This window comes from Lissotriton helveticus, chromosome 9 (genome assembly GCF_964261635.1).
Source record: "Lissotriton helveticus chromosome 9, aLisHel1.1, whole genome shotgun sequence".
In the NCBI taxonomy this organism is placed as follows: domain Eukaryota; kingdom Metazoa; phylum Chordata; class Amphibia; order Caudata; family Salamandridae; genus Lissotriton; species Lissotriton helveticus.
Window position 1 is genome coordinate 1,032,501,920 of NC_136070.1, and position 19,572 is coordinate 1,032,521,491.

A 19,572-nucleotide genomic window follows, 5' to 3' on the forward strand; every position below is an offset into this window, starting at 1 on the left:
CTCCTACCTAATTTATATTTCTCAAACCTAGGTGACAGAACAATTAGATAATAACGTGGGTCTTTGGTGCTGAAGGACTGTTTACAATGCTTTTATCAACTGAAATGTGTCATTCCTTCATTTCCTCCCACAACAGATTTGATGATGGTGTGCTGCTCATCGACCTGGTGAATATTGTTGTTGTGTTTGTCTTTGTTACACCTTTCCTCAAATCTCCATTCACATCCATTCATCAAACATCTAACCCTCTTCATGCTAATGCAGGGCCAACTCATGTAGGATCCAGTGGGGGAAGCCGTCTGTCGTTGATTTTGACAATGAAGGGGTGTATGTTCCCCTGGGCAGCAGTGGTGGACCCTGGCTTCTGGCGACTCTGGCATTGGTGTGGACGGGTTGGAGGTGGGCCAGGCTGGCAAGAGGAAATGGAGGCACTTGCCGCCTCCTCCTCATCAAAAGCCACAAGCTGGTGGTATTCATCTATCATGCCTCCATCCTCTTGCGCTGCAGCTGGGCAGCTATCTTTTGCCGGGAAAGGGGATCTCAGCAGCAGGAGTAGCTACAGTAAGAAAGAAAATGAAAAACACAAATTGTAATGCTCATTGCAAACACTTGTTTATAGTGGCACTGTAGCAGAACATTTCTGGTCGCCTAGGGTCATTTGAATTTTCAATGTGATTAGCCACAGGGGGACACATTTTTCCCACACATGTATCATTTAACAATAAATATAACATTTAACAAATTGGGCCAGAATACCACCATAATCAAATAGTGATTTTTTTAGTTTAAAGGATATCATTATGAAACTAAACAGACACTTTGTGCATAAATATTCTCCCATTAATGAATAATGTGTATATGCTTCACAGTTAATAATATACTTCATAGTATATGTGCAGCCATCATGAATTCTAGCGGGTCTGCAGCATCTTTTTGGGGCAACTGTCACGGATAATTTATTCACCTATGATATTTAATTCCAATGACCCTGCTCTTCTCCGACTGCCTCTTCAAATCGACCTTGACTCCAAACTTAGAAGAGGAAGATTGAATACTCTGTCACACATGTGACATATAACTACTCTCATGTCCGCCCTAAGTAGACAGTGCACAGATTCTAAATGATGCACTGCAGTACAGGGAAAGGTACTGAATGTATTTTATGGGGCACATTTGCCACAGAGTATCCTATCCCCCAAAACTCTAGATCAGGCACTTGGCTCCACATTACACCCTGGCCTTGCCCTCCACCACAAATTATTTTCAATAAATGGAGTTACCCTACTGCAAGGTAAACTAGAGCGAATAAGTTAGGTAGAGGTATAGCCATAGAATAGAGGAGTGTCGCTGATGATCATGTGCTATGCTTTTGCTTATTCAGTCACTGTTGTTGACAAATGATGAAAGGAACAAATTGGAGTAGGTGTATATCTGTCATGGAAGCCGAGAAATACAAGTCACTAGGGCATAAAAATGTGCCACATGCCGAGAATGGAATTTGCTATTTTTTGGTAGGCCAGGACAGAAGGAAAGAATTATGAAGTGAAGTACAAGCAGTAGGTGAATGAGTGGGCACTGCAAAACACATCTTGTTCTAGGTTTGTAATGCATTGCAAACTTCGTAATGCCACATTGTGAGCTAAAGCAGATGCACAGTACATTATTGAATTGAACCACACTGCAGTTAGGTCACGGGTGGCATATTTGCCTTGCTTAACAATTACAGTATTGTCAATAGACAAGTAATGAGACTTTCCACTTGTTCCTGCTATCACTGGGACTGGCCCCCCTACAACCTCCATCCCATTCCCTGCTTTGCTGCTGATGGTGGCTGCGGCACCGGTGATCTATGCGGCTAGAAAACAATCCCATAAATAACCTATTTTAGATACCAGATTTGCCACCTAAGTAATTGTTTGAACAAGGTACAACAGCAATACCTTACTACAGTTCACTTAACAGTATCTTCTATCAAAACTGTCCCTTTGGGATTGTTTGTTGGTTGATAACATGTTAAACATTCAAATAGTAAAGTCAACCAAAAGCTTATTTCTCCTAATATGAGTGTGAAGTGCAATAAAGGGGTTGACAGGATTGGTCAATGAAGGACATATGGTATTGGTTGGCAATGGGATTTCATTTCTTTCCTGCCATGCTGCACAGTCATGGAAACTGCTGATATACTGTATAAATGAGACAACATTGGGGGGGTCCAAGACCGTGGCCACTCTATCTCTTTTTGACTGTTTGATCAAGAAAGCATTCTTAACCAAACATGTTTGGAGAATAATAGTTTACTTAGGCTGGGACTCTTTTTCATGACACACACAACAACTTTGTACTTTCTAAATCAGATAGCCTATTGTCCTATTCCTGGTTCCCTAAACCTGAAATTACACTTTGAGCTACTAATGCAGTGCAACAAATGATACTTGCTTCTACGTTCTTTTTGATGAGCCAAGACAGTCTCCCTTTTCAATGTATACTTCACATCAGGGAGATTGGGACTGTATTGCAATGCAAAAGCATAAAGAATAATGCTTTCACTCTGATATACAAGTATCTTATAAGTGACAGTACAGGAGGAGTCTTCATCACTTCTTAAATCAGTCCAAGTGAGTGCCAAGCACCTCACTAGCTCATGCTGCATCAGATTCCACACAGTATAATTCATTTGAGTTCCCCCCCATTCCTATGCTGCAAAACCCTCCCTGTCAGGATGAGCCTGACACCATGCACCACTACTCTCATCCTGAGGCCCAGATGTCTCGATAGTTTGTTGTTTGTGTTGGCCTTGCCTATAAGTTTTTGTGCAGGGAGGTGTCCCCTTCTTGCACAAATAGTACAGGGAAGCATGTAATGTATATGAAACCCTTGCACCATGGTGGAATGATGCCTGCATTGGCAGGTTAGGCAGCACTAGGTGTCGAACCAGCATAGTGTGAGAGCAGGAATGCAACATATCTTGATAAATTAATCAGTATGTTGCATTTCTTCCCTCTCCCTTTGACGCAGCGCATCAAGTTGTTTTTCTGCCCTGCACTGCATGAAATAAATGTTCATACCTTTGTGTCCCTATGGACTCAGCAAATAGATGATAGACTCTGGCATATTGCTACATCACATGCCCACTTCTTTCAGAAGAAAGACAGTGGACACACATTCAATTGTAAGCACTCGCCGATGCAAAGTTCATTTATCTAAGTGATTGGCACACAATAACATTAAAAAAACACATGCAAGTTGCCTCACCAGGGTACTACCCTCATAAATAAAATGTTCTTTTTGCATCAGAGGGAATGTGTTCACAACAATTGTTCCAAAGATACATCTATATATCTATTCTATATATTTATACATGCATATGTATTCTTGAAAAAAAAAAGGTTACAGGGACGTTTTATTTAAGCAGACATTTCACTTATACAAAACCATTCAGCAGTTATATAGTTTGTTTAGTTGACTATAACTTATGGCCCGCAATGCACTGATTATGACCTCACATATTACATCACTCACGAAATGGTCAGTAACATCACTCATGACATCACTGATGACATCATCCACAGAACCACTCACACCCCCACTTAGATCACATACATCTCATACACCCACTTCCACACAACCACTGACATAACCATTCACAGACCCATACAAATACTCACACACCTACTCACTGATCCATATAGACACTCGTTCAACTCACCGATACATCCACTAATGCAAACTCTTACTCACAGTTCCACCCGTAGCTGTGTCTAAAGTTACTTGGAAAATGAACATAGGGAAAACGCATTTTGGGGCCCCACTTTTTCTTTGCCCTCACTTGACGGGTCACACTGAAACTTTCAAGACAGCACTTTGTGAGCTAAACATGATCCCCCTTTACCCTGAGCCTAACACCAGGATCTTTGCTCCCACAACCCAGTGGCCTGCTCGTAAGCAGCAACCAACCGGAGGCCCCCTATCCCTGATTGGATAACATTGAGCCTCAGCTCTCTGCACCCGCCTGCCCTAGTGTAGCTGAGGGCGTAACTTGAGTGCATCCTTGACCCTGGGGGAACCCTTGTTCTAACCCCCAAAACTCAACGCCAACGTCCAAGTTCTTACCTGGTAAACGCTAACTTAATTTACCACCATAGGAACCTATTGACTGTTTTTCTCTGAAAATGTTTCCAAGTGTGGAGTTGATTTGTATGAAAGCCTGAAAAATTACAAGTGTGCAAAATGCACATATGTGGAGTGGTGTGGCTCACTGGTAGAGGCGGCAGACCCGGAAGCAAAGGACGGCCCGGGACCAGGGTTCAATTCCCGACGCGGCAGGGTCGTGGACCAGGGTCAGCGGACTCGATAATTCTCGCCTCGGTGCCTACTCTAACCAGGGATCACACTCGGCAACTCTGGGCATTAGCTTGCCTCATCTCCACAACGGCCCCCCACATACGCCGGGGATGCCTGGTTTCACCTTGGAGATACCCAGTAGGGACCATCTCACAGGGAAAGCCAGGACAGGTTCCCCAGCGGTTTACAGCATGGAGATACCCCATGTGGGGTGATTCATGTGCTTTACAAGACATCATTACATTACATTACATTACATTTTACTTACCTTTTGTCTAGGAAATGTCCCAGTGTGATATCCAGGCATATCACACTGAGTAGAAAAAGTATCTGTTAAGACTGCAGAATATTTTGCAAAGCATTTAATTCACTTACCTGTGCCCGGCTTGGCTTGGTTCTAGAAATAAAATAACTTAATAATATTTTCATATAAATAAAATTGGCCTAAATTAAGTGTTTGAGTGGGTGACATCATTTGCTGATTGAGTGAGTGCAACAGATGAATAACACTACCCTCTGATAAAGCCTTACTGCTCGCCAACGCTACCACTAATGGAGAGTAAGGTGCTATCTACTTTTACCTCTGCCTGCCTTTGGGGTTCCACTGGACTCTGTGCATACTATACATCATTTGTGTGTAGTACATACAGAGCCAGCTTCCCACAGGGTGAAAGCGGAGAGCATCGCCCTACACAGAGAAGTCATGTTAAGGCTCCGCAAATCCCACTGGCTACAAGCTGCGATGCTATTCTAGCTGACTTGCAGAGAGATGACACAGACTCTGTAGAGTCTTCCATGGAGGGGGAATAGACCATTGTATTGTCATGAATGGGAACACCCCTTCTACCCTACATAAACGGGGTATACTTTTAGTAGACCTCTCCCTTAACCAGTCAGCAAGCTCACAAGCAGTGCACACGCAGAAAAGCATTGGGCAGGGGCGTCACAGCAACATACCACTAACAGTTACTTCTTCCCCTTTCTTTTACTTACTTTGTCCTCATTTTGTTGTATCCTACTTACTCTCCCAGTTCAAAATTTGTCTTACCATACTCTTGTATTACATGAGTTTTCATGGGCTCCGTGGTGGTACTTCCACCATAGTTGGTGTCTGTATCTGGTCCTCATATATGACTATATTGTTCTTCCTTCATATCACACTGTATGTCCTTGTAGATACAGACTGTCCCCCTCTACTGGGGCCACTCATGTTGCAAATGTTGTTTCTTGCTTTCTACTGTGAAAAACAATAAACAGATTTACGGAAAAAAATTAGAGTAAAGTGTTATGTAGAAATGGAACTTTACCTTCAAATTCGAAAAAGGAAGTAGTCCAAGTTTCTCACAGTAGGAAATATTTTAAGAAAACAGAAAGTTTATCAGAGAGACACCAACAGTTTAAGGAGTATGAGCTAAATATTTTTGAAGTAATATTGAATTTGCTAAAAAGGATGAAAAAATGTACGAGGAGTAGTGCTGCATTTAAGCAAAAGCAACATAATGAGAGCATTGTTGAGAAAAATTGGCTGTGAAGTGGAAACTATTTATCTTAATATTGAATAGAATGAGGGCATAAGACAAAACAGCATTGTGTATGAAGAAAAAAACATAGATACAGGTTTATTAACACAACTAATTTTTGCAAGATTTTTAAAGATGAATGGAAACATAGCTCTAGTACAGAACCTTATTTTAATGAGGAAAATTATTTCCAAGAGAATACACTATTGCATGCAATTGATACAACTGTTGTTGTCATGAGGTAAAAGGTGGTACTCCTATTACAAAGGAGGAGATGTTCTTTAGGAAAGTAGAGGAAGTGATAGCTGAAGAGGTACAAGGAAGATGTATACAAGCCCCTGTATACGAGTGGAACTTTAGTAGTATTTACTGCATTAAGCAGCAATCAATTGACATATTTAGAGAATTTTTACGTGAATTTCCAGATAGAAGTATCAAGCGAAAAATTGCAGTTTTGCAAGGATTAGATCGATTCAAAGTCAGGGAGTACAGTAATCTACAGGGACATTCACTGGCATGTCTATCAAAGAAAGTGTCCAATAGCAGCTTTCATCACTTCAGGATGTTAGCTGTGCATCACTATGAAATGCAAATTTTGGTTAGGAGAGTTACTACATGAAAACTCCTGCCTTATGTTTAGGAGAGATGAATAAAAGTCAATTGCATGGTACAGTAGCAGACGCAGAAAATCTTTGTGAGGATATTCAGTTTTGTTTCCTTGGTCCTGAACAGGAGTCTAGGGAAAATTAAAACTTGACTACTTGAAGTGTAGAAAAAGAGGATACAAGCAATAGCGCTTAAAGTTTTGTAAAAGACATTTAAAAGTTTAACAGCGTTTCTTCGGAGAAACCAAACTGTGTTTCCATTTGTTGTTGATGCACTCACTAAAAAAAGTCAAACTCGGAATGCTGACCTGTATTTGAAAAGCAAAAAAGAGAACAATGATAAGTTGCAACAAATTGCTGCATATTTATATGTAGAATAACCGTTTTATTTCAGCACACTTCAAATTATATGTAAGTACTGCTATGATAAGTTGAAGGATAATAAAATACCAACTAAAGCAGCTCTTTTTTCTTTTTTTAATTACATTTTTATTTTCAAAATACAACAAAACATTAAACATAATCAGAGAAATTCATTACAGCGCCCCCCCACACCAACACCAATCGATACAAACCAATTATAAATGATAGCAGTGGAGTATCTATTACTAACCACTAATATATACATTACTGTTTCACATACATTAAAAGGATTCCAGTTTCCACAAAATATCAATAAGGCTTTTCTATGTTTGAGCATCCTACAAAAACAATTCTAAATAGTCTGTAAATTTACGCCATCGAGCCATTTCATTAGAGATTTCCATATCTCCAATCCTTTTTTTTGTGTAACTGGCACTCTCTAATTTACATGTGGCCAGCAGCCTGGCCTGCCATTGTGCAAACGAAGGAGGGTTCGGATCTTTCCAATGTGAGGCCAGGCAAATCCTAAAGATGGTCATTGCCACAAATATAAAAGCGCCCCGCCTTACTACTAATCAGTTCATATAGACCAATCATTATAGTTGTTGGGGTGAGTTGAATGTCTGATGCCAGGACTACCCCTAGAAATTGTTGTGCTTCCACTTGCTTCAATAAAGGTTTTTAATTTGAGCATGTTGCAAACATATGTACCTGGTCCGCAGAATACTCAGAGCATCTGGGGCACATTGTTCCCCGACCGGTTCCCCATTTCGCTATCCTATTAGGGGTGATGTAGAGAAAAAATCCAGTCTTATAAAACTCGGCCTGTAACTTAGATGACAATAAGTATGTGAGCAAAGCTCAGTGCAAGACAGAAAGTGTCTTGGGGGTTGTTCAGTTTCTGCTGCCACTTTACATCTATTTTCTCAAGGTCATCTGGCATTTGATAGTTTAATATTGTAAAAAATGGCACCTATCCAGGGTGTTTTTTACTCGTGTATTTTATCTATAAAGTCTATCCTTACAAAGATTGCTAGCCCACCTGTTTTAGATACTAAGAAGTCTTTAATAGCACAGTATAAAAAGGTCTGATTCTCATTCAAGTTATATTGGTCTCTTAGATTGCTGAACGACCGTACCCCCGCTGGAGTTACCAGATCCCTTAGCTTAGCTATTCCGGCACCGTGCCATTTTTGTAGATATGAGTTTCCAAAGATAAGTGGCAATTTCGGGTTGTTTTTAATGGGGGTATAGTGGTTTAATCTCCCCAATCTGAAAATTCTAAGTATATTAGCGAAGACCCGGTATGCGTTCATTAGCATTTTAAACCGGACCAGCTTGTAATAGCCAAATTCCAGCTGTCTCCATAGACATCCCCTGATGCTTTCCCCAGTAGTAGTATATAGGGAGATGGGAGTCCCATGGGATTCTGGTCTGGGAATTCATGCAATAAATCAGTGCAGTATTGTAGGACTGTTGCCAAATAATATATTTTAGATTTGGTAGTGCCCAGCCCACTCTATCTTTGGGTAAAGAGAGTAATTTATAAGCCCTCCTTGGCTGCGAATAGGCCCAAGTGAAGAATGCTACTGTTAAACTCTAAAGGAATAGTTCTAAAAAAAAGAAAGTAGTTTAGGGAAAAAGGTCATTTTTATAACATTGCATCTACCTATTATAGTTAGGTGCAGATTGTCAATTTTCTTGAGAGATGTTTTAGTGTCAGCAGCTAACGGAATCAGATTTTCTTCCACGATTGAGTCAATGTCAGGAACTATATTAACACCTTGGTATTTAGCTTTTGAAACTACTCTGTTATCTACCCAGTTAATTTTTTCATTTAAGATTATCTGTGTCTTTGTTCTATTGAGGACATACCCAGATAGTTTCCCAAACTCCAAAGCCTCTCGTTCTAAAGCCTTAATGGCAGCTTTGGGGTCAGGGGTGACTACAGCAAGATCATCAGCATAGGCCATGATCTTCGTGTCCATGCCTATTATTTCCGGATTAAATTCTATTTTATTAACAAATGGATTAATTATTATTATTCCAATCTTTATTTCGGCCATTTGGCCATAAAAGATAAACAGTAAAACATATACAATCACAGTAAATCAACAAGTATAATCAATCAGTGCACACTTAAGCAATAAAACCTTGGAAATACGTGTTACTAAAAATGTCTAAAAACTATGAATCTTAAAATTAAGATTAAGAGGAAGCCTGCGTCTTTAAAATACGGTTGCGGGTGTGCCAGACATTAATAAGAAATTTTGCCAGGATTAATAGAAAGGGCAAAAAGGAGTAGGGAACAAGGACACCCCTGCCTTGTCCCAAGTGAAATTCCAACCTGTTCCGTTAGTTGGCCATTGAGCACATTTCTGACTGCGAGGTTTTTATATAGAGTTTGGATAGCCTGTACTATCTTAGGTCCAAAGCCAGTCCGCCTCATGACATCCCAGAGGAATTGCCAGGAGTCCCGATCAAATGCTTTTTCAGCCTGGAGTAGAATTAATGCAATCGGGTCTTCTGTCACACTGACTGCGTCGAATAAAGTAATTGTCCGACGGACATGTTCTGTGGTTCCCTTTTTAGGGATGAACCCATGTTGCCATTTAGATACCACACACTCTATGTTACTCGACATTCTAGTTGCCAGTATTTTAGAAAATATTTTTGAATTCGTATTTATAAGAGTTATTGGCCTATAGGAGGAAATTTCGAGCTGTGATTTATCTTTTTGGGGAAAAATTACAATTTTAGCTAAGGACCAAAAGAGAGGTGGCGAAGCACCACTAAAAATAGAGATAACCACTTGATCTGTTGTGAAAAATGCTTGTAAAACTCCACAGGGTTGCTATCCATGCCTGTAGCTTTACCATCCGGTAAACTCACCAAAGCAGTAGCAATCTCTTCCCAAGTTGGGGGGTATTCCATTTGTTCGTGGTTCTCTTTATTACGTTTAGTCATAGGTATGGTCTCTAAGTATTCCGCAGTTTCAGTTTCCCTAGTCTCAGAGGGTCTGATGTCCTCTTCTGTATACAGTTCTTTATTAACTTCACAATTTAAAAGTTTACAAATCAATTCTGATACAATGTATACATCCATTCCAAGCTATAGTCCGTATGCACCCAAAGACAGGAAAGTTACCTCCAACTGAGCACCAGACAGGTCTTAAAGATAGAGATGTGCACTTGCAATTATATTTCAAGCTGAATCTTGAACCTAAAGGGGTTCAGAGAGTTTTTTTTTTTTTTTTTTTTAGGTCCTCATTTCACCATTGGCGTCTGCAAAATGAACAATTAAAACCCAATCCAACCTGGGCGCCCAGGGCTAGAGTTCTTGCATTCGCCTTGGGCCAACCAGGCCTGCTTCTTTGTAACGAGGCATGGTGTAATCATAGAACCTTTGAGGCCTTAGGCCAGCCTCATCTCTTTACCTCACAAGATCAAAGGTTCCCATACATTGTTATTACCATTATCTGCTAAGCCCATATCCAGACGCGCCATGCCTAATGCTGCGCGCAACCAGTTTTCATAGAGAGGGGGCTAGAATCCTTCTACAGTTTGCAGATCTCTCTGCGAGCGATCAAGATGAGACAAAAAAACAAGCCCACTTGTGTCGCAGATAGCAACCTTGTAGGATCCATATCGAATCCAAACAGAACTCGAGCTGCATTAAGGCACAGCTTAACTTCAAAAATACTTTCCAAAGCCCTCCCCACACTAGCCCATAATTCACACAAAATAGAACAATCATAAAAAGTGTGGATGTCATCAGCCTCAACCAGGCCGTATCTAGGGCACTTAAGGAGGGACAAATAACAAATTTCGCTATTTTTTTGGGCGAGGTTCAGAGAGGTTTTGAAGAAGCACTTGTTATTCTAATCAATGGTGTCCCTACCAAGAATGAAAAATAGAACAAGAGTTAGTAGGTGTTAGTAAAGTAAGAAAAGAAACATTATGGGGCTCATTAGGATGGCGGACGGAAGAGCCACCGCGGCCCTGGAGTAGGCGGAAAAAGCCATTTCCGTGTCCGCCTGCCGCGGATACTCCGTCCGCCATATCAGGATAGGAAAACGTGTCAAATTTCCGTCCGCGACGGAAAAGCACGCACCGCCGCCGAACTACACACGACCACGTGGCGGACGGAACACATCCTGAGGCCCCGCCGTACGTACTGACGTCTAAGACCGTCCCCCAAATCAAGATGGCGGAAAATACACATAAAACCGCAGCGGAAAAACAACCTGTCTGAACACGGCGGAATCCCCACAGCGAACATAGGTGACATAGCAGAGATACCCACCGCAAGCTGACCACCACCATGGACCCAGCGCTACACGCTTTCCCGATGCTCTTCGCGATCCACCACGTCCTAGTCATGGCCCACTATCGACGACGACGCAGGTAAGGCACAAACCATTGGCTGTCTGGAGGGGAATACCAGCAAGGGACGTGACGTAGGGAGGGGGAGTGTCATGTTACCGAAACCACTGATGAGAAGCAAATACGAATACACATTTGTAGTACGCAAGCAGGAATGACAACGACAGACCACGAGACTTGATAGACTACCTTTATTGTACAGAATAGGGGTATAATCACAGTGTATGCGTGAGAATGGGCAAAGTGGGCACCAGAGCAGCGACATCATTGGCAGTAAACGAGAGTGCGGAATGCAGTATCAGAGCATCAACAGGGCATTGTGGAGTACAGAGCAGGTACATCATAGGCAGTAAACGAGAGGGCAGAATGCAGTATCAGAGCATCAACAGGGCATTGTGGAGTACAGAGCAGGTACATCATAGGCAGTAAACGAGAGGGGCTAAGTGCATCAACAGTCCATTGCACTGAGCATGTCCATCAGAGGCAGCACGTGAGAGTGCAGAATGCAGTATCAGAGCATCAACAGGGCATTGTGCAGTACAGAGCAGGTACATCATAGGCAGTAAACGAGAGGGCAGAATGCAGTATCAGAGCATCAACAGGGCATTGTGGAGTACAGAGCAGGTACATCATAGGCAGTAAACGAGAGGGCAGAATGCAGTATCAGAGCATCAACAGGGCATTGTGGAGTACAGAGCAGGTACATCATAGGCAGTAAACGAGAGGGCAGAATGCAGTATCAGAGCATCAACAGGGCATTGTGGAGTACAGAGCAGGTACATCATAGGCAGTAAACGAGAGGGCAGAATGCAGTATCAGAGCATCAACAGGGCATTGTGGAGTACAGAGCAGGTACATCATAGGCAGTAAACGAGAGGGGCTAAGTGCATCAACAGTCCATTGCACTGAGCATGTCCATCAGAGGCAGCACGTGAGAGTGCAGAATGCAGTATCAGAGCATCAACAGGGCATTGTGCAGTACAGAGCAGGTACATCATAGGCAGTAAACGAGAGGGCAGAATGCAGTATCAGAGCATCAACAGGGCATTGTGGAGTACAGAGCAGGTACATCATAGGCAGTAAACGAGAGGGCAGAATGCAGTATCAGAGCATCAACAGGGCATTGTGGAGTACAGAGCAGGTACATCATAGGCAGTAAACGAGAGGGCAGAATGCAGTATCAGAGCATCAACAGGGCATTGTGGAGTACAGAGCAGGTACATCATAGGCAGTAAACGAGAGGGCAGAATGCAGTATCAGAGCATCAACAGGGCATTGTGGAGTACAGAGCAGGTACATCATAGGCAGTAAACGAGAGGGGCTAAGTGCATCAACAGTCCATTGCACTGAGCATGTCCATCAGAGGCAGCACGTGAGAGTGCAGAGTGCAGAATGCAGTATCAGAGCATCAACAGGGCATTGTGCAGTACAGAGCAGGTACATCATAGGCAGTAAACGAGAGGGCAGAATGCAGTATCAGAGCATCAACAGGGCATTGTGGACTACAGAGCAGGTACATCATAGGCAGTAAACGAGAGGGCAGAATGCAGTATCAGAGCATCAACAGGGCATTGTGGAGTACAGAGCAGGTACATCATAGGCAGTAAACGAGAGGGCAGAATGCAGTATCAGAGCATCAACAGGGCATTGTGGAGTACAGAGCAGGTAGATCATAGGCAGTTAACGAGAGGGCAGAATGCAGTATCAGAGCATCAACAGGGCATTGTGGAGTACAGAGCAGGTACATCATAGGCAGTAAACGAGAGGGGCTAAGTGCATCAACAGTCCATTGCACTGAGCATGTCCATCAGAGGCAGCACGTGAGAGTGCAGAATGCAGTATCAGAGCATCAACAGGGCATTGTGCAGTACAGAGCAGGTACATCATAGGCAGTAAACGAGAGGGCAGAATGCAGTATCAGAGCATCAACAGGGCATTGTGGAGTACAGAGCAGGTACATCATAGGCAGTAAACGAGAGGGCAGAATGCAGTATCAGAGCATCAACAGGGCATTGTGGAGTACAGAGCAGGTACATCATAGGCAGTAAACGAGAGGGCAGAATGCAGTATCAGAGCATCAACAGGGCATTGTGGAGTACAGAGCAGGTACATCATAGGCAGTAAACGAGAGGGCAGAATGCAGTATCAGAGCATCAACAGGGCATTGTGGAGTACAGAGCAGGTACATCATAGGCAGTAAACGAGAGGGGCTAAGTGCATCAACAGTCCATTGCACTGAGCATGTCCATCAGAGGCAGCACGTGAGAGTGCAGAATGCAGTATCAGAGCATCAACAGGGCATTGTGCAGTACAGAGCAGGTACATCATAGGCAGCACAAGTACATTTGAGTGAAGTGTTCAGCACCTCACATCACAGAATCAGGGGGACTGCGTGAACTACCTGCCTCGGACACACTGCCAGCACCAGCAACCGGAGTGTGAGACACAGCCACAGCCCGAGTGACACACACATGGGCCACGGACCCAGACACACTGTCAGCACCAGCAATAGGAGTGTGAGACACAGCCACAGCCCGAGTGACACACACATGGGCCACGGACCCAGACACACTGTCAGCACCAGCAATAGGAGTGTGAGACACAGCCACAGCCCGAGTGACACACACATGGGCCACTGACCCAGACAGACTGCCAGCACCAGAAACAGGAGTGTGCAACACAGCCACAGATGTAGTCACTGACACGTGACCCACTGACCCAGACAGACTGCCAGCACCAGAAACAGGAGTGTGCAACACAGCCACAGATCTTCTAACCGACACGTGAGCCATAGACCCAGATACACTGCCAGGACCTGCAACAGGAGAGGGCACAACTGAGACTGTGCCACTACATGATGCATGACAGCCAACAACAGACACAGTGCCACCATCTGATACATGAGAGTCAACTGCACCAGCGCCACTGGGACAACTGAAATGATGAGCCACAGGGCTGTATGGGCCAGGAGGCAGGGTGGGCCTGGGAGCTGGGGATAGCTGACCTTGAGCCAAATCGGGGTTGGCAGGTGTCAATGGTGTGTGTCTGCGTTTCTTAGGGATGTGTGAGTGCACCCTGGACAGGACAGCACTGCCACGTGGTGGGGACTCAAAAGAATTACCACCCACCATAGGTGGAGCATCTGCAGCCGGGGATCTGGTTTCTGGGGACGTGCTGGAGCCTGCTTGTCGTTTGCTCTGTGCCTGCCGCCTGGACTCGGAATCATGTGTAATGGGGGATGCAACAACAGGGGACACCCTCCTCTGCTTCTGACTGGCCTGGATGGGAGTGGAGGTATGGGGGGACTCCGCCGCGGAGACATCTGTTTGGAGTTCAGTAGAAAACATCAGCCTCAGTGCAGCCAGGGGTGAAGTATGCCTGTCCTTGATTGCGCCATTGTCCATGCTAGATGCCTTGTCCGTAGGATGTGCCTTATCCTTAGGTGGAGTGTTGTCTCTGGATGTAGCCTGTGCCCTGGTCGCCGCCCTGTTCCTGCCAGCAGACTTGTCGTCTGTGGTGCACCTGTCTCCAGTAGACACCTGCTCTCTGTGTGTGTCCCTGCCCTTGCGAGATGGACCTTGCTCTGCTGTGGGCCTGCCCTTTGGAGATGGACCTTGCTCTGCTGTGGGCCTGCCCTTGGGAGTCTCCCTGCTCTTAGGAGGTGCCTTTGTCTTTTCACTGTCCTTGGGAGGGTCCCTTTCCTCTGCTGTGGGCCTGCCCTTGGGAGATGGACCTTGCTCTGCTGTGGGCCTGCCCTTGGGAGTCTCCCTGCTCTTAGGAGGTGCCTTTGTCTTTTCACTGTCCTTGGGAGGGTCCCTTTCCTCTGCTGTGGGCCTGCCCTTGGGAGTCTCCCTGCTCTTAGGAGGTGCCTTTGTCTTTTCACTGTCCTTGGGAGGGTCCCTTTCCTCTGCTGTGGGCCTGCCCTTGGGAGTCTCCCTGCTCTTAGGAGGTGCCTTTGTCTTTTCACTGTCCTTGGGAGGGTCCCTTTCCTCTGCTGTGGGCCTGCCCTTGGGAGTCTCCCTGCTCTTAGGAGGTGCCTTTGTCTTTTTACTGTCCTTGGGAGGGTCCCTTTCCTCTGCTGTGGGCCTGCCCTTGGGAGTCTCCCTGCTCTTAGGAGGTGCCTTTGTCTTTTCACTGTCCTTGGGAGGGTCCCTTTCCTCAGCTGTGGGCCTGCCCTTGGGAGTCTCCCTGCTCTTAGGAGGTGCCTTTGTCTTTTCACTGTCCTTGGGAGGGTCCCTTTCCTCTGCTGTGGGCCTGCCCTTGGGAGTCTCCCTGCTCTTAGGAGGTGCCTTTGTCTTCTGACTGGCCTTGTCCAAGGTACAGTCCATGGACATGTGAGTATCCCTTGCCTTGGGAGTACCTTTTGTGTTGAATGCCTGTGTAGCTCCTGAAGGCATGTCCCCCAACAACACTTGTGGATCCTGTGTGTGTACTCCAGTGTATCTGACGTTGTCTACGTGAACAGATTTAGCTGATCTAGGGGATGGGGTCTGTGCCCTGCGTGCCCTGACGTGCTGTCTGACGCTGCTTCTAGTGCAATAACCTGTATTTGATTCCTGCTCAGAATAATCACTACCCCCTGAGACATCCAGTGGTGTAGATGGGGAAACAGAAGAAGCACCCTGTTCATGCGACTGTACTATTGCAGACGACACACTGCTTGCCAATGACTGCACTGTCCTGTGTAGACCTGCAAGATCGCCATGCATCCCTTCCATGAATGCCACCACCTGCCCCAACTTCCTATCATGGTCCTGGAAAGCATTTGTCATATTGGTCTGCCCCACACACAGCTGTCGCAGCAGATCAACGGCCTCAGCACACAGTGCATTTTGGCTCACCGTGGCAGGGGCAGCGGTGCCTGCACCGAACGCCACTCTGCTCCCCCTACTCCTCCGGCCACGAACAGTACATGGTGCAGTTGGCGGAAGTGTGGGCCCTGTGTGCTGACTTCCGACAGAAGGTGATCAGTGCCCACTCCCAGTCTGTGACAACAGTGCAGGCTCACCAAGAGTGTCCGACGAGGAGGACGATGGTGTCTCCACATGCGAGTCCTCAGGGACGGTCCTGTCCCCCTCTCCGGCGCTGGCCTCCTCTGTGTCAGTCTGCGTGTGTGCGAAGTCTGAGCCGGACTCATTTCCTCGACTACTCTCCACCGTCTGTGGCTGAGTGTCCTCTGTCATAGCTGAAATGCACATAAAAGATGTGTGAGTCATGGGCAGACTGACATACAGAAGGACCAGGATTGCCAAATTACATAGCTGACAAAGATTTTGTAGCCCTCATCCTGCACACGGCCCACCTCTACCAGTCTTCCTCACATTTCCTGCCATGGGGCCATGGACCACTAGGGGATGTGCTTCAACACTCAACTACTAAGCAAGTGGCGTGTCAACATGGCGGACCTGGATGTCAAATGAGAACCACCCAATGGGACCAAAATGGCATCACAGAGATACATACGCAACACGGAACTCAATACTGTGTCTGTGCACCAATACATGCATAGCACTCACAGGTTTCCTACACAGACAGTACGCTCACCGCTAGTTTGCTGTTGATCGGCACTCAGACGTTCGGCCAGTTCAGGATGCGTCACTGCAATGATACGGTGCATGAGAGGGGTCATGGAGCGTCGGGCCAGACGGGGCGTCTTGGAATCATGCCCAGTGTTACTTCCGCTACATTCTTGCTCAGCCTGGAAATGTCGTCCCAGCGTTTGTGGCAGTGTGTATGTCGTCTGTTGCACACCCCCAATGCCCGTACTTCCCGTGCTATGCTCCTCCACAGGTCCTTGCGAAGGTGCAGCTTGACCTACCATGATGGGAGACAAAAGGGTTTAAGTCAGTGGACAGTTGGCCTTTCACACACATAGGGGCAAGACGTAACTGTCAGCAGCCATGCACAATCAGGAACATATGTCTAGCCCACACTATACAGCTAAGATAGAAATAGGCCTGATTATTTGGCCCCCTCATGCACACCAACATGTCCCACACTGCACTTACCACCCGTCCTGGTGCGCCGTAGAGGCGTCCATAGTTGCGGAGTACACCGTCCACGAGGACATCAAGCTCCGCGGCGGTGAAGGGTCGAGACCGGATCTCTTTGCCTCTCGACATGGCAAGATCACGGAGTATGGCACTAGAGCAGCAGTCGGTGGTCAGCTCAGCAGCAGCAGCAGGTCGAGGTGATGGTCACAGGCAGCAGTCAGTGGTCAGCTCAGCAGCAGCAGCAGGTCGAGGTGATGGTCACAGGCAGCAGTCGGTGGTCAGCTCAGCAGCAGCAGCAGGTCGAGGTGATGGTCACAGGCAGCAGTCGGTGGTCAGCTCAGCAGCAGCAGCAGGTCGAGGTGATGGTCACAGGCAGCAGTCGGTGGTCAGCTCAGCAGCAGCAGCAGGTCGAGGTGAACAGGCAGCACTGGTCCCCAGGGTAGGAAGTGTCATTTTGGCCAACACACATATATAGGGCCCTCAGCACGTGTCAGTGGCATACGTCGCCAGCAATTGGTCAGCCCTGAAAGCGTGTTCGAGAAATGGGGCAATGACTGGCCCTGTTGTTGCGGTGCACTGCTTCCGCTACTTGCGATTGGGCATATGCGGCCAGCGTCCCTCTTCCCATTGGCTGCATGTGCACGGACCGTCACGGGCACACATCGGCAAACGCACGTGCAAGCTTCAGGCACGGATGCTTCAGTTGCAACAATGTTCTATCACTGGCGCCTCCATGGCGGTGCATGTACTCAGCGGGGGAGGTGCAGACCTATACACCCTGTAGATGTACTCAATGGACATGCCAGTTCATGACCCCCCATACAGTCACATTGCATCATCCACCGTACACCGGCCGGAGCGGCCGGGCCTAGGACGGCCGTGCCCGGCCATGTACCCAACCGCCGTGCCTGGCCATGTACCCAACCGCCGTGCCCGGCCATGTACCCAACCGCCGTGCCCGGCCATGTACACAACCGCCGTGCCCGGCCATGTACACAACCGCCGTGCCCAACCGCCGTGCCCGGCCATGTACCCAACCGCCGTGCCCGGCCATGTACACAACCGCCGTGCCCGGCCATGTACACAACCGCCGTACCCAACCGCCGTGCCCGGCCATGTACCCAACGGCCGTGCCCGGCCATGTACACAACCGCCGTGCCCGGCCATGTCCACACCCGCCGGCCCTGGCACGGCGGTTGGGTACATGGCCGGGCACGGCGGTTGGGTACATGGCTGGGCACGGCGGTTGTGTACATGGCCGGGCACGGCGGTTGGGTACATGGCCGGGCACGGCGGTTGTGTACATGGCCGGGCACGGCGGTTGGGTACATGGCCGGGCACGGCGGTTGGGTACATGGCCGGGCACGGCGGTTGGGTACATGGCCGGGCACGGCGGTTGTGTACATGGCCGGGCACGGCGATTGGGTACATGGCCGGGCACGGCGGTTGTGTACATGACCGGGCACGGCGGTTGTGTACATGGCCGGGCACGGCGGTTGGGTACATGGCCGGGCACGGCGGTTGTGTACATGACCGGGCGCGGCGGTTGTGTACATGGCCGGGCACGGCCGTCCTAGGCCCGGCCGCTCCGGCCGGTGTACGGTGGATGATGCAATGTGACTGTATGGGGGGTCATGAACTGGCATGTCCATTGAGTACATCTACAGGGTGTATAGGTCTGCACCTCCCCCGCTGAGTACGTGCACCGCCATGGAGGCGCCAGTGATAGAACATTGTTGCAACTGAAGCATCCGTGCCTGAAGCTCGCACGTGCGGTTGCCGATGTGTGCCCGTGACGGTCCGTGCACATGCAGCCAATGGGAAGAGGGACGCTGGCCGCGTATGGCCTTTGGGAAGTAGCGGAAGTTGTGCACCGCCATGGCGGCGCCAATTATGTTATCTTGTCAGACGCTGCACCGTGATGTGTTGTGTGCAGTTGCGTCATGAGGGTTGTGAGCGTGATAGGGAAAGGTCATATGTCATACAATATAGCATGTGTGTCCATACTATGCCCATCGGTCGGCACACAATGGGCAACAGATGTGCATTTGTACGTGTTGACGTCGGGTGTGACCCTACAGACGTTCTTACATCTTCACAACTACACAGTACATCACGGCTGTATGGCCAAATTATGCATCTGTTGTCAGTGTCTTGTTCTGGCGAGGTGACTACAGTGGTGGTGGTACACATGCATTCCGTGTATGTGTTTTGGACGTTGTGTCACCATGCATGTAATTACCGTATGCACAACATTATTGGTGTTGGCATTTGTGCTTGATGACATGGCGTCTGTATAATTATCGTTTGTGTGCCTGCAGTTGCATGTGTGTCTGTGATGTGGCTACTAAACATTAGGGTGAAG